The sequence below is a fragment of the Protopterus annectens genome, chromosome 6.part0 (genome assembly GCF_019279795.1).
Source record: "Protopterus annectens isolate FY-2018-M chromosome 6.part0, PAN1.0, whole genome shotgun sequence".
In the NCBI taxonomy this organism is placed as follows: domain Eukaryota; kingdom Metazoa; phylum Chordata; order Ceratodontiformes; family Protopteridae; genus Protopterus; species Protopterus annectens.
In genome coordinates, this window is record NC_056737.1 from 936524843 (window position 1) to 936541743 (window position 16901).

The 16901-nt window shown below is 40.1% G+C and overlaps 1 protein-coding gene across 1 annotated transcript in view; it reads right to left on the reverse strand.

Moving 5' to 3' along the window:
• Window positions 1-16901, reverse strand: part of DDX24 (DEAD-box helicase 24) — a 416990-nt gene that overhangs the window by 319683 nt on the left and 80406 nt on the right. The window lies entirely within an intron of this gene.

Here is a 16901-nt window from a genome sequence, read left to right on the forward strand (position 1 = left end):
AAGGCTCATTTGAAGTTACCATTTACAACTATTAAAACACACTTCGATATTTGATTTTAAAAAAAACTCCCTTCTTCATTAGTTTAAAATTCATGATCACTCAATTTATTTAAAACCACATTAAATAAATAAATACAAATATAATAAAAACTACTAAATATTTATACCTTTTAAAACCTTTTGTATTCTTTGTTTCATGAAAAATTCATTCCTAGCCTACTAGCACCATCTGCTGACCTAAAAGAGCAATTACAAATAAAGCTAAATCTTGGCTGCTCTTAGTTTTAACACTGAGGTTAGGGAAATGTGGTCATTAAGCCCTGGGAAATTAGTAGCATCTAATAAAATTTGCCACCAGAGCTCCTTAAATTCTAATTTTTCTTCCCAAGGGCCCCCTCTTATTTCTCTTTTGACCTGTTCCAATACAAAGAAGGTGAATTTGGCATTATTACAATCTAACGTGTGTTTGAACAGAGCATTTGTTTCTTTTCTCTTAGATATCTCGTAAATATGCTCATAAATTCTCTTTTTTAATACCCTCTCAGTCTTCCCCACATAGTATGACTTACATTCCAAACACGTAGCTAAATACACCACTCCCTGTGTATCACAGTTAAAATATCCAGAGGCAGTTATATTAATGTCCCTTGTTGATACCAAAATTTCCATCTTGTTACTAATGTGTGGGCACTGATTACAGTGTCCACATTGATATGTTCCATATTTCCTATTTTTATCATATAGTGACATTTTCGTAGAAATTTCATTACTATTACCTGTTTTATTATTTTCCAACAAATTTTTAATACTTCTGCCATTTTTGTATACAACCTTAGGCATCTCTTTCTTGTTATTCAAGATGTCAGTGTATGAAACAAAATTGCTCCATTCTTTGTGGAAAATCTTTCTTACTTTGATATTCAAATTATTAAACTCCATCACTAATGCTGAATTATACTGTCCATCATTGACTACATTAGTTTTATTCTGCTTATTAAAAGATGGCAAATTGACATTATTTACTATTAATTCTACACCTTTTATAGGTTTATATTTACCTAATCTATTTTCCTCTACCTCTTTTCTAGTTCTTGAAACAAATTCATAGGGGTAGCCCCTGGCTAAAAACATTCCCTCCAGTGTGTTACATTCCTTAATAAAGTCATCATCTTTACTAGTCATACGACACCCCCTCACAAATTGTCCCTTGACAATATTCTTTTTACAGTGTGGGGGGTGCGCGCTAGTGAAATGTAAATAGGAATTGCAGAAGGTGTTTTTCCTAAAAACCTTGGTTTCAAAATCCCTATTATTCACGTTCTTGTATATTTCAACGTCCAAATATTGTAACCTATCTACGGACGTAGTAAACGTGAATTTTAAAAAATTAGTAGTATTCTGTAGATAATTCATAAATTCCGATAGTTTTTCACTACCCCCAATCCAAAAAATAACTATGTCATCTAGAAACCGCCTGTAAAGGGTCCAATATTGAGTATATTCTGAGTTGTGAACAAAATTGGACTCCCAAGCTGCTAACACAATGTTAGCATATGTGGGTGCGCAAGCCGCACCCATTGCTACTCCACTAATTTGCTGGTAATACTCATCATTAAAGACCATAAAGTTATTCTTTAGTACAACATCCACCAATGCTACCACTGCATTTTTCTCCAAATGTGACAACTTTTTGTCAAGAAAAATCATATCCTCAAATGATCTCATACCTTCATGGTGGGGTATACATGAAAATAAATCAATGACATCAATTGTCACAAAAATGAGATCATTTGAGAATAAATCTGACTTAATGTCCCTCAATAGGTCCCAAGAATCCTTTAATATATATTTGTTCATGGCCCAAATATGTTTTGCTGTTATATCCACATATTTGGCCAAGCTGGTAGTCTTGGAACCATCCGCTGAGACTATCGGTCTTAACGGTGGGTCACTGACATTCTTATGTACCTTTGGTATCCCAAAAATAATGGGTATCCTTGGTTTAGGTACATACAAAAACTGATGTAATTTAACATCTATTATGCCTTCCAGTAGCAAATTGTCTAAAATGTTATCTATTTTTTGGTAGGCTAATTGTACTTCATTTAAAGAAACTATTCTATATTTGTTACCATCACCTAAGATACTATACATTTTACCATCATAGATAATGTTTTCCATTATAACCACCCCTCCCCCTTTGTCAGGTTTCATAATCCTGACTTGATTATTGAACCTTAACTCATTTAATATATTATGTTCTTCTTTTGTGATATTATATTCTCTCTCCACAAATTTAAATTCTTCTCTAATTTTCTTCTCTAATATCAGGTCAAGGTTTCTAATCTGGGGGTGATAGGGGGGATTATATGTACTTCTCCTGATGAGTATATTTTCCTGGCGGTTTTCATCCAACACCTTAGGGGGAAGTGTGACACAAAGATTCACTTTCCTTAGGAACAACTTCATATCTATTAAGGACTGAACCAGGTCACCTTTCGTGTTAGGAATGAATTTAAACCCCTTACTTAAAATATCAAAATGTGTTTTGTTAATGCTAACATTGCTAAAATTGTAAATGGAAAAATTATTAAGTGAATATGTAGTTCCTGTACATAGGATACCTGTGCTTAACTCGTCCTCCACTGTCAAGCTGATATCAGGGCTCACTTGTTGTGTCATAATTTCCATCTCCTCAGGGGAAAAAATGTGGGTGGGTTCGAGGGTATTAGTAACTACATCTAATATCTCCCTCTCCCCCTTCTCCCTCCCCTCCATTGAAAATTTTGATATCTATTGTCATTTCCATGGTGCTTCGTTCTATTTAATGGTGGAAATTCAGTATCGTAATTAATCCACCCTTCTTCTTCCTCAGGAATATTACTAGAGTCATACCTAATGTTACTCTTCTTATAGCCAATTCTGCTGTTGTGTTCCCATTTTATAGCAGGTGGCTTAGGGTAACTAATGTCATTCTGGTATTCCTCAATATCTCTCCTTAATTTCTTAATTTTTCTTTGTTCTAAAATAGAACATTTAGCATCCACTTCTGAGCCCATATTTAAATATTTTTCCTTTTCTTTTTTAACTTCAAACAGCATATCCTTCTTAATAAAATCATCCAGCTCCCTGGCAGAACCTGAGACAGGCAACATTGCTCATTGTTAACCTGAAGTTTCTATCTTACCTAATGGCTTGAGTGGCCAAGCCCCATATCATTTTGGTCCTTCAAAACAGTTAAAGACCCTCCGAATATATTACCAGGAAAGTCTCTCTCTCTCTCTCTCTCTCAATCTACTGAGGAGAAACTACAGAATGCTTTGTAAAATATCACATGGAATCTGCTTTATCAAGCAACAAACCCTGATCTGGCCTTTGACAGTTATCCAAGACAGTCAATATTTTCAGACCCTAAGACACGTTTTACTATCAAAATTAAAGCACTGGTAAGGCAGAGTTGAAGGTTAGGAAAAATGGAAACAAACTCAAAACCAATGATAATTTTCACCAAGCCTACCTAGAACTCAAAAATCATGCAGAACAGCAACACACTCTACTAAAAGTAAATACTGCAAGGACCAACAGACAACTTCAGCATTCACCCCAACAAAGTTATGGAATGTTATCAAATCTCTATCAAGAAACATTACACATGCCAATTCTACCCAACTACAGCAGCTATACTCTCAATGAACAATTATTTACACGCAAGTATTGATAACATTTATGGTCAATTTCCTTCCAGACTCCTCAACCATACTCAAACATTAACACCTTCTGCACAGCAGCAGCAACAGCAACCTCCATCATATTCTACTGGAATAAAACAAATAAATAACTTCATCAATGCTCAAGTGTTTACCTTAGGTAAACCTCTGGTAGAGGTCTTTGCAATTTACTATAAAAGTTTGACAACAGTCAGGTACTAAACTCCCTGAACTGCACACGACCCTGCCTCTCTCACACGACCCTGCCTCTCTCACAGACAAACCACTAGTTCACATATTCAATTTATCTCTAAACACAAAATGCTATCCTTGCAACCTTCAAGTACTCAAGTTATTACACCAGTGGCTAATATTTCCTCACCCTTCTCTGCGGAGCATTTGCACCTAGTTTCTCATCTTTGCCTCATAGCAAAACCATTTGAGAAGTTAATGTATAAACATTTTGATCATGTAAATAATTATGGTTTTCTCTCTGACTTGTTGCATGGTTTTTCACAAACAAATTAGTACCATTCCAGCACTCTGGTAACAGGACATAACATATACCACCATGAATAATGGTCACATTGCAGCTGTAGTGTGTGTGTTAAACACTCAGTCTTTGACTTAATTCTGTTGGTTTGATGAAATTCCAAAACCTTAAATTTAACAAACCAATGTCTAAAAAGCTACCTCATGTAAAGAACTTTCCACACTTTTGTTGATACAACTACATCAGAAACTGGTACCAGGGACTATGGAATAATGTAGAATTCAGCACTGGGACCACTTTCATTTCTTCTTATTTGTTAATGACCTAAACCTGACTGATCTTCTTCAGCTAAGCATTGTACTATATAAAAATGATGTTCTCTTCCTCACCTAAGCATTGTACTGTATATAAATTATGTTCCCTTCCTAATAAATCAGCAACCATGGTGCTCACCTCACTAGAAAGACTAAATTATACAACTCCACTTGTCTAACAGATTCCCAGGAAATGTAATCCCCTAGGTTTACTAACAAAAATGCAGGGGACTACTTCTGGACTCTACCCAATCTTTTAAAAAACACAAACAGAAAAATAATCAATAACTACCAATGGCAATTAAAACTAAGCTATAAAACGACTCACCTCCTCTGGCTAGAACAATGGTGCACAATGTCCAGCCCGGGGGCCAAATCTGGCCCTCCACGCAATGCCATCCGTCCCCCAGAGAGTAACCAAAAAAATTTTTAAAAGAGAAAAAGTACTATGCCTTACTCCAGTCATGCAAACTTTCCAGCACGTGCTTACTTACCTAAATGACTGCAGTTGCACACATCTCTAATTTTAGCTGCTGAAGTAACTGTTCTTTCTTGTTTATAACTTACAGTCTGTAAACAGTAGTAACTTTCTGCAAGAGTTTGTAATACGTCATGGCTGCAAGCCAGAATAAAGTTAAATGCAAAGCTGACATAGAAAACAGGCAATTTCAGGACTGCTGTCTTAAGTAAAAATGCCAGTCACCTGTACCCAGGATTGCCAGATATCCCTATTTGAGCAGGACTGTTCCAGGATCAGCAGCCCGATCCAGAGTCTCGCACTGCTGGTTAAAATCTTGGCGACAGCCATTTTTTTTTATTGGCTCATAGGCCAGGGAAAAATAAATAAATAAATAAAAATAATTCGCAAAACATAGCTACTCTTCTGTTTAATACGGAACAGCAGAGGGTCTGCGGAGAGATTTTTTTGATTGGCTCATATACCGGCATACGGGCCAATCAAAACTCGCCAAACACGGAGCTACCTGTGTTTAATGCAGAACTACGATGTCCTGCATAAAAGACCTTTTTTTTTGGTCTTCACTTAGCGCTTTTGTCCCTACATGACCCATCAGAAATCTGGCAACCCTGCCTGTACCTATTGTTAACTCATAACGGACTTACTATGTTTTGAGGTGGCCCGCTGACCAAATTTTCCTTAATAGTAGAAATACCACTTCAAATCTCCCATGAAAAGAGGTTACTAATCTAATGGGACTAACCCAGTCAGCAAAGGATACAGTAAAATTAAATAAAACCAACATTTGTAAGACAATGAAAACCATAAAAAGGGAGATTTTGAATAATCCTATCAGTTTTGGCCAAAAGCCCAAGATGTACTTAAAAATACAGAATCTTGAGGTCAGAATATGTGAACTTGCAGATATGGGCAAGGCAGCAACGTTTTATTTCAAAATCAATTATATATTTTATCTAGCACCATTACTCAACATGCACAATGATAAAAACTATCTGTGTTATACTAAATTTCACAAAAATAAGTAAAAAAAAACGTGAAACTTTAATGTGTTATAGTACTAACTGTAAACCTCATTCTTTTGCCACAGCCATAATAAACTTTGAAAAGGGAAGAATAAAACTTTTCATTAAAAAAATAAAACTGTACATGACATTCCAATACTACCAAGAAGAATATAAACACATCTCTCTCTCTATATATATATATATATATATATATATATATATATATATATATATATATATATATATATATATATATGCATCTTCCAAATCTACTAAGAATAGCATAAACACAACAAACATATCTAATAGGAAACCATGTCAGTTGAATGTATATTGTAAAGAAAACACAAAATTAAACTCGATCATTCTTTAATACCTTACCTAGTTACATAACATATGAAACAACACTGCTTTCAATCGGACACTTTATCCACGTGAAAATAGTCTTTAAAAAGTTTGAGCTTCCTGAAATTACATCATATCCTGCCACCGAGAAACAAAGTGACTCACACGTTTTACGGAGCGTGCGTCTGGCACCTGGTAAATTACGTATGTAGTTTTCTGACAACTTTTTGGATGAAGTTTTTGTATTTGGCCAGCAGAAAGACTACCTTCGTTTTTGTACTTTATGTTAATAAATTATCTTGAGGGGAAGCCGTACCTCTCAGTTGTCCCTGATTTTTTTTTACTCAAATTGTAGTTATGCTTAAAACTGGTTACCTTTGGAGAAAAGGCAGTAAAGTGCACCAAAATACCAATTAGTGTTAAAGGCTTTTTTCCTTCAGAAAATGTGTATTAATTTACATTCACTTATTCTGACAATATTTAAGCTAATGGTACTAATATTTTAAAAGTGTCCATAATTATTTCTAGATTAGTGCTTGATTCGTTAATAGCTATTGGTGAAGTTACAACGTCAACATTTTTCGGAATGTTTCTGAAATTCGTGGCTTTATATTACTAACCAGTCCATGTTTGTCACTTTCACGCCTGACGTTTGTAAAGAATGATGATTGCTTTTACACAGAAGTACAGATTAAAAACGTAAAAGAAATAAAAAGAAGTGAAGGAGGATAGCTAACGGCAGAAGAAGCAGGATGCGGAGAGCGTGTGTAACAGCTCCTAGAATTATGCAACTCCTTCCCGTTAAAGCATATCCCTTGCCCCATATCGCTCAGCTGACCTTGACTTTCCCTGGTCTATTACAATTCTTGGTTTTCTGGCAAATCCCTGAGAATAACTGTCAGCTAATGCATTTCATTATAATGCAGGATAACGAAAAGTGAAAATGAGACATTGACACTTTTCTGCTTAACCTGTTTTGAGAGGAATTTAAGGAATGGGTAGGGGAAATTATTCAAGAGTTATTATGGACGTTATGCATTTCTTCAGAAGGGGTAGGGAGAGGAAAAATGGAGTTTTAAAACATGGGAGAAATAAAACTGCAGGAGATTTGGATTAAAAAGTAATATAGCAATAACCCACGCCTGGGTGTGGGTAATGCTGGATTTACCCACGGTTGGCGTGGTTTGGTCCCGAGGGCGAAGCCCAAGAGACCAAACAAAGCCAACCGTGGGTAAATCCAGCATTACCCACACCCAGAAGTGGGTTATTGCTATTATACAATGACAATTTTTAAGAAAAAAAATAATTACTTTTCTTAAATAATGGCATTGTATAATGCCTCCTTGCTGCCCTTCCGCAGCTGTCTGGTATTCCGCGGAAGTTCTGATGCACTGCGCATGCCTACGCAGTACATCAGAGCTGTGGGCAAAAGCAACGGAGAAAGCAAGATCTCCGTTGCTGTTTTACTATTTTAAATGGGTTTAATTCGAGACAGCTTTAAAAAGCAACGGAGAATCTCTGTTGCTTACTCGCGTCTCGCATTACATCAGAGCTGTGGGCAAAAGCAACGGAGAAAGCAAGATCTCTGTTGCTTTTTACACACTGTGTCACTATGTTAAAGGAGTTTAACATAGCGAGACAGCTTTAAAAAAAGCTACGGAGATCTCAGTTGCTTTTTTTAAACCTGTGTCGCTATGTTAAACTCCTTTAACATAGCGAGACAGTGTTTTAAAAAAGACTTAGACTAATGGAAAAAGTCCGGGCGACCGGACCTTTTTCCATTAGTATAAGTCGTTTTAAAACGTGCACGCTGACCAATCAGCATGCACGTTTTGGAATATTAATAGGGGGGGGGGGTCATGGTATAATAGTAATTATTTAGAACCCGCAGTGGTGGTGCTGTGGTAGCGTTTTCGCCTCACAGTAAGATGCTGCCCGGTTCGATTCTCAGCTAGAGCGTCTTCTGCGTGGAGACATGCATGAATGGGCGTACCTTCGTTGAAGGGCGTCAGGGCTGGTAACTCGGCACGTAAAAATCAACTACCAATCATTTAGTGGACCGGAGTTCCGCTGTGGCGTCCCCTAACCGGGAAAAGCCGAAAGACACAACAAAAGTAATTATTTAGAAGTGCTGACAAAGGTAAATATTGCTGATTAAGGGGAAATCTCAAAAGAAAACAGAAACGGTTGTTGCCAATCTTAGGAAGCCTGTATTAAGAAAAAATAACCAGTGATTCTTAAGTATAAAGATATTTTAGGAATTTTATGATGAACTATAAAGTAGAGGAATGTGAAAACCAAGAAAAAGGTAGAAATGGAAATACTTATGGAAGCCTTAATTATGCCAAGGTTAGTGGAAGATGAGGCTCAATTAACTGCTTATAGGTTCATAGGGTCATACTAGGCTATCTGCCCTAGGGCATTTATAAGCCTAGCCAGAGTGTGTTTGGCTTTCGCCACCCATTTTAAATTAATTTTGCTATGCCCTTTTTCGAGGTTAGTATACTGTGCCTCTGTCTAACAGTGATACAGAAGTGATACCTGGGGTAAACCTACTATCTCCCATCCACTCATCAAGATTCCTCTTGAAGAGAGTCAATGAGGGACTCTGCCTAACCTGGACTGGGATTTTATTCCAGAGTGAAGGGAGCCTCTGGGTTATAAAACTGTCCCTCCAGCATGTCCTATTTATTTCAGTGCTGAGGTTCAAGTCTCTCGAGCGCGTAGCTCGATGGGATTTGGATTTTCTGAGGTGCAACATGTCCATTAATTCCGGATTGGACATGGCTTTATACGTCAGGCACAGATCGCCTCTGAGCAGGTGGTATGCCACTGAGTAGAGCTGGAGTTTCTTTAACCGGGCAGCATATGGCATCTGTTTCAGCCCTTTGATCCTCTTGGTGAGGTACTTTTGGGGTCTTTCCAGTTGCTGCAGGTGTCTGGTAAGGTACATCCAGAAAGGGGCATTGTACTCAATTATGGGCCTGATGAGGGATGAGTAAAGTGGCACAATGACCTCCCCTGATCTAGATGTGAATCCCTTCATGATTAGGTGGGCTATATAAAATGTTTTTCTAACCACTTTGGCCACATGGTTGTCAAATGAGAGATTGCTATCAACTTGGGTCCCCAAGTCCCTAATTACTTCTTCCGTACTTAATGGATCACCACCTATGTGGTAATTTGTGGGCACTTTGTTTTTGCCAAAGGGGATGACTATACACTTTTTGGCATTTAGCATGAGGCCATGGCTCTGGCACCAGTTGTCTATTTCTATGAGGCCCTTTTGGAGGATGCTTGTGTCGGCTGTAGAGTCTATTATGGCGCCCAGTTTGCAGTCATCTACGAACTTGGTCAGCCACAGTCCTTCCGTGTTAGCCTGTACCTCCGAGAAATATATACCGAACAAGAGAGGTCCCAGGACTGAGCCTTGTGGGATGCCACTTGTAACTGGTTTGGAGTCTGACATGGCTCCAGCAATTCTAACCATGTGGGTTCTGTCCTTGAGCCAGTTTGCAACCCATCTAGTGACATAGGGGTTTATATTTAAGCTGGTGAACTTATCTATAATGCCCGAGTGGGGTATTGTATTGAAGGCTTTTGCAAGGTCCAGGTAGGCTGTGTGGACCACCTTCCCCTCGTCAATGGCCTTGGTGACTGTTTCAAAGAAATCAACCAGGTTTAAGAGGCAGGATCTGCCCTTAAAGCTGAACTGGGTAGGATCCAGTGTCTGTAGGTCCCCAATATCTTTATTTATGAGGTCCATGATGATCCTTTCCATAGCTTTGCAGACCAAGCTAGTCAAGCTTATAGGGCGATAGTTTCCAGGATCCGTTGAGGGTTCCACCTTTGTGGAGAGGGACCACTGTTGCTGTACGCCACTCTTTGGGTACATATCCTGTAGTAAGGCAGAGACTGAACAGTAGTTTTATGTTTGGGTTTAGTTCTTCTTGGAGTTCATGTAGGACGCAGCCCGGGACACTGATGCTGTGTTTTCTGCTTTGGAGAGGGCGGCTCTTACCTGAGCATCTGAGATGTCAGGGGGGCAGCACTCTGCTGGGATAGATATTTGCCCTTTTGGTGGGGAAGGGGGGGGGGGGGGAGAAGTTTGCGCTGAACCTGTCAGCTAGGATGTTGGCAATGTCTGTGGGTTCGGTGTATTTTTTGTCATTTTGGACTAATTCTGAGCACATCTGGGAATTCCCACCCAGGTTACTAACATAACTAAAGAAAGCCTTGTGATTATCCTTAGTGTCCTGTGCAATTTCTCTCTCGAAGTTGGCCTTAGACAATTTTATGAGTGCCCATAGTTTTTTGCTAATACTGATCAGAGATGCCTTCCCTTTTTGGGATTTTGCTCCATCATGTAGTAGCTTCCTCCTTCTATTGTATAGTTTGTTTATGGCTGGGGTCCACCAGACAGGACGCCTAACTTTGGAGGATTGGGTCTTGGTTTTATTTGGGATTGCATGATCCATGCATTCCTGAAGGTGTTCATAGAATGCGTTTATAAAGGATTCTGCGGTCTGGGCCGTATTTTACACAGACCGGGGGCTTTGAAGGATTCCACCTCGGTTTTGAGGAGTGTGAAATTTGCTTTAGAGAAGTTTTTCACTGTGGTTTTCTGGGCAGGGGCTGGGGTCGGGATGTGAATATCTAGTGAGATTAGTTTATGGTCTGATCTTACCAGTGAGGAATACACTTCTGGTCTGGAGCATAGAGTCCCCATGTTGGTGATGATCAGGTCCAGTATGTTTTCCCCTCTTGTGGGAGTGGCAACAAGTTGTGCCATAGCATTTGAGTTTATAAATTCTATGAACCTTTGGGCTAGGGTGTTGGAGCTAGAGTAATGCACCCAGTCTATGTTAGAAAACAAAGTAACTGTGCTTCAGTTCAACTCAATACTGTATAAAGCCACTTCTGAAACACAACAGCACCACCACGATACAAAAGCAAGTACATCCACTACACGACAACTGTAAAAATCAAAGCAATCCACTGCTGGAAAACTGTGAGACCAGTAAAATTGATTTCATACATAAAATGTTAAGCGCTTTCACTCACGAAAACTGTGAGCTTCATCAAAACTGTGAGCTTCATCATAACAGTCATTCACTTCTGCAATCTGTTTAAATACATAAAATGGCGCCAACAGGTTTAAAATCAACCATTCTTAAAGAGATAGAACAAATAAATATGAAATAACTATGAAATAACTAAGTATGCATAATATAACATTTGATATATAATATAATATAATATAATATAATACAATATAAAATACATATAATAGGTTCATACCAGGCTATCTGCCCTGGGGCAATTATAAGCCTAGGCCGATTCTGTATGGCTTGCGCTACCCCTTGATTTGAGTATACTGTGCCCTTTTTAAGGTTTAGTTTACTGTGCCTCTGTCCAATAGTGACACGGGAGTAATCCCTGGGACAAACCTACGATCCCCCATCCACATAGAGATTCCTCTTGAAGAGATTCATTGAGGTGCTCTGCCTCACATGAACTGGAATTCTATTCCAGAGCGAAGGGAGCCTCTGGGTTATGAACCTGTCCCTCCAGCAAGTTCTATTTATTTCTGTGTTGAGGTTCAAGTCCCTCGTGCGTGTGGCTCTAAGGGATTTAGATTTACTGAGGTGGAGCATGTCCATTAATTCTGGATTTGACATAGCTTTGTATGTCAGGCATAGATCGCCTCGAAGTAGGCGGTATGCAACTGAGTAGAGCTGGAGTTTTTTTAACCGAGCAGCATATGGCATTTGTTTGAGACCCTTGATCCTCTTGGTGAGATACTTTTGGGGCCTCTCTAATTGCTGCAGGTATCGGGTAAGGTACATCCCAAAAGGGGCATTGTATTCTATGATGGGCCTGATGAGGGATGAATAAAGGGGCACGATTACCTTGCTTGATCTAGATGTGAAACCCTTCGTGATGAGGTGGGCTATGTAGAAGGTCTTTCTAACCACTTTGGCAATGTGGTTTTCAAAGGAGAGATTGCTATAAACTTGGGTTCCCAGGTCCCTAATAACTTTCTCTGTACTTAATGGGTTTCCGCCTATGTGGTAATTTGTGGACACATTGTTTTTGCCAAAGGGTATGACTATACATTTTTTGGCATTTAGCTTTAAACCATGGCGCTGGCACCAGTTATCTGTCTCTGTGAGACCTTTTTGAAGGATGTTTGTGTCAGCTGGAGAGTCTATTATGGCGCCCAGTTTGCAGTCATCTGCAAACTTGGTGAGCCATAGTCCTCCCACGTTTGCCTGTACCTCAGAAAAGTATATACCGAACAAGAGTGGTCCCAGGACAGAACCCTGTGGGACGCCACTTGTGACCGGTTTAGAGTCTGACCTGGCTCCAGCAACTCTCACTCTGTGGGTTCTGTCTTTGAGCCAGTTTGCGACCCATCTTGTGACATTGGGGTTTATATTTAAGCTGGATAGCTTATCTATGATGCCCAAGTGGGGTACTGTGTCAAATGCCTTTGCAAGGTCCAGATAGGCTGTGTGGACTACCTTCCCTTCATCTATGGCTTTGGTGACTGTTTCGAAGAAGTCAACCAGGTTCAAAAGGCAGGATCTGCCCTTGACAAAGCCGAACTGGGTAGGATCTAGTGTCTGTAGGTCCCCAATGTCTTTGTTTATGAGCTTCATGATGATCCTCTCCATAGCCTTGCAGACTAAGCTAGTCAGGCTTATGGGGCGATAGTTTCCAGGGTCCGTAGAGGCTCCACCTTTGTGGAGTGGGACCACTGTTGCTGTACGCTATTCTGTGGGCACATATCCTGTAGTGAGGCTGAGATTGTATAGCTGTTTTATTTGAGGGATTAGTTCCTCTTGGAGTTCATGTAGGATGCAACCTGGTCCCATGGAAGCAGTGTTTTTTGCTTTGGAGAGGGCAGCCTTCACCTGAGCATCAGAGATGTTTGGGAGGCAGCCCTCTGCCGGGATAGATACTTGCTCTTTTGGGGGGGGGGGGGTGGAGAAGTTTGCACCGAACCTGTCTGCCAGGATATTGGCGATGTCTGTGGGTTCAGTGTATTTTTTGTCGTTTAGAATCAACTCAGAACAAGTCTGGGAGTTGCATCCCAGGTTCCTAACATAACTGAAAAAAGCCTTATGATTGTCTTTGGTGTCCTGTGCAATTTTTCTCTTTAAGCTGGCCTTGGAGGATTTTATGAGGGATCGTAATTTTTTGCTAGTAGTGATCAGAGATGCCTTCCCTATTAGGGATTTTGCTCTATCATGTAGTAGCTTCCTCCTTCTGTTGTACAGTTTATTTATGGCAGGGGTCCACCAGACTGGACGTCTGCCTTTGGATGATTGGGTCTTGGTTTTGTTTGGGATAGCATGATCCATGCATTCCTAGAGATGTCCGTAGAATGTGTTTATATAGGATTCTGCAGTTTGGGCCATAGTTTCCACTGGCCCTGGGGCCTTGAAGGATTCCACTTCGGTTTTGAGAAGTGAGAAGTTCGCTTTTGAGAAGTTTTTCACTGTGGTTTTCTGGGCTGGGGGTGGGGTCGGGATGTGGACATCCAGTGAAATTAATTTATGGTCTGATCTTACCAATGAGGGATATACTTCTGATGTGGAGCATAGAGTCCCCATGTTGGTAATGATCAGGTCTAGTATGTTGTCCCCTCTTGTGGGAGTGGTGACTAGTTGTTCCATAGCATTTGAGTTTATAATTTCCAGGAACCTTTGGGCTAAGGTGCTGGGGCTTGAGTAGTGCTCCCAGTCAATGTTTGGGTAGTTGAAGTCACCCAATATAATGGTGTTCGGAGAGATCTTCATGTTCCAAAGCAGAGTGGGATTCCTGACTTTGAGAGGGTGGTCTGTAGGATGCTATAAACTGAAAAGCAGTCTTGCTCACTGTTACACATGGATGGTCTCCGATACTTCGTGCAATGCCACTAACCTGGAGGTGTGGATATCCTTGATAAATATGGAAACTCCCCCTCCTTTTGTGGTTCGGTACGGGTTTTGGGGTCGAAAGCATGATACGAGGTATAGCCTGGTAGTACTGGGGTGCTCTCTGGAGCCTTGAACCAGGTTTCTATCACTGCACAGATATCAATGTTCTCCATACTGAGGAGAGCTTTGAGTGCGTGCATCTTGAGGTTAAGACTTCTGGCGTTAAGCAGCATTACCCTTAGTTTCTTGTTCCTTGTGCTGTCTATGGGGGTGGGTTTGACTTTTGAGCCTTGCCTAAAAAAGGCACTATGGGGGTGGTAAGAGCCTTTGCCAATATCCGAAAGCCCAGTGGTGACAGGTGCAAGCCATCCCCAGCGAAGCAACGTGGCTTGTCGAGCATGTCATCCCAGGCTGACAGACACTGGATCCCCTTTGAATGACACCAAAATGTTAGCCAATTGTTAAAATCGATCATTTTGTCTTTGTACTGTGGCATCATTCTAGGTGAGGGTAAGATGCTGCTCAAGGTCAGGGTCATACCAGCCTGGGCTACATGATCAGAGAGCTCCTCCATGTCTCTTTTCATGTAGTCCAGAGAGGTACGTCTCAGGTCATTCACACCAGCATGTACAATGACCGAGTCATATTTGTATTTGCTTTGGAGTGACCTAGGCGGATCCTAGCACCCAACAGGCAGCTCAACGTGACCTTCTCTTTATTCAGCCTGGTGAGCGGGACGTCAGTGTGTCTGACAATAGAGTCACCTATTACAAGAGTATCAGGTGTGTTATTCTGCCTTAAGGGCTGTGGTTGCTTGGCACACTGACTTTGTGGGCTGTGTGTTGTGCGTGTTTTGTTTTGAGGTAGCGTTTGCGTGGATGTCTGCTTTGGAGGTCTCTGTTGCTTAGGTAGATTTTTATTTAGAGCATCCGAGTATGTTTTTGTGTATTTATGTGTTTGGTTCGCTGATGTGGTGGGACTATATGATACTGGAATTGTGTTGTGTGAGGTTACCTTCTCATCCTGACTGGTTACACGAGTTTTGAGATGAGAGAGCTCAGCCTCCAGTTTGGCTAAATAGTTGCATCTCTCACACATATTTGAACCTGTTTGGAGGAGGAGAGGGTTGTCCGTGTACATGAGACAGTTGTAACATTGCCTCAAAATTCCCAGATTCACCAGCTGGACCGGAGAGGAAACCATTGACTGACCTTTGGACATGCTAGAGTAATATAGGGAAATTGAATTTAAGACGGACCAATAGAGGACAGGGTAATCGCAGAGAGTATAAGAGTAAGTAGTGCTTATGGTTTAATAGTGCTAACTTGTAGGATTACTTAATTGGACCAGTGAAGGGCCTTAGAATGAGAATATGGTGTTTAAATTGAGAGATAGAGCAGTTCTAAGGGAAAAAGTGAAGAGCAGACTTTGTGGAGCCAGGAATAGTTTAAACCCAATTAGGCGGCGCTGCCCATTGTTGCGCTATGCACAAAAACGCGCAAAAGAGGGTTTTAAGAGAGGAAGATGAAGGAGTTAGGAATTGACCCAAAATGGCCAATAAAACTACAGTTTCAAGTCAGTAACTACTCCCACAGGGGCAGGCAGGCTGCTCAATATTTTTCACTGCCACTGATCAACAGAGAGACATTCCTTTAGCCCAAGCAAAAAATCGCCTCCAAGAAACTTACAAACAGTTCAAGAACAGCAAGCCTGTAACTGAACTTTTTTAAATCTCAGAAAAGTGGGGAAAAAGCAAGATTTTTTTTGTTTTTTTGTTTTTTTCAGAGATAGCAGAGGTTCACAAGTATCAACAAGTTATAACAGTGCAGTAAATGACCCCACACAAGAGTGCTAGGCCAAAGACAGATAAAATGCAAGTTTTGAGAAAAAAACGATTTTAAAAATAAGTGCAAACAGGAAATTCAGTAAACAGCTCTAGGTTGTGCTCTAAATACAGTTACTAATGCAGAAATCAAGTTTAACAAGCCAGAAAATGCTCAAAATAGGCGGCTATGCAGAAAAACTTAGCATACAAGGAAGTAATCATCTTCTTCTATCCAAGAAAGCTTTAATAGATATAAAATTATTTAATCCTGGGGGGTTATTAGCGTCAGTAAAAAACTGCCACCATATTTCCCTACATGCCAAAACATTCTTAATATCACCCCCCTAGGGTCGGGAATAATATTTTCCAAAATACCGAAAGTAAATTTATGTTCAATTCCATGTTTTTCCACATGTCTATATAATGCATTTTGATTGTCTTTAGTCCTAATACTATATAGATGGGTGTAAATCCTCTTCTTGAAACACCGCTCTGTCCTACCTATGTAGTATCCAGGACATTACGTGCATTTGGCCAATACTATATAGATGGGTGTAAATCCTCTTCTTGAAACACCGCTCTGTCCTACCTATGTAGTATCCAGGACATTACGTGCATTTGGCCAAATATATGACATATCTGGTTGCACAATTCCCTTTTGCAAACTTAATCATGGTTCTATTGATGCTATCCAAAACCAAACCCTAAATGCATAAATCCTGTGTATTACCCAAAGAGTGTAAGGATCTTTGTCAAAGTTAATTGATAAAGATCTAAATGGTTTTGTGGACAGGAGGCAAACATTTG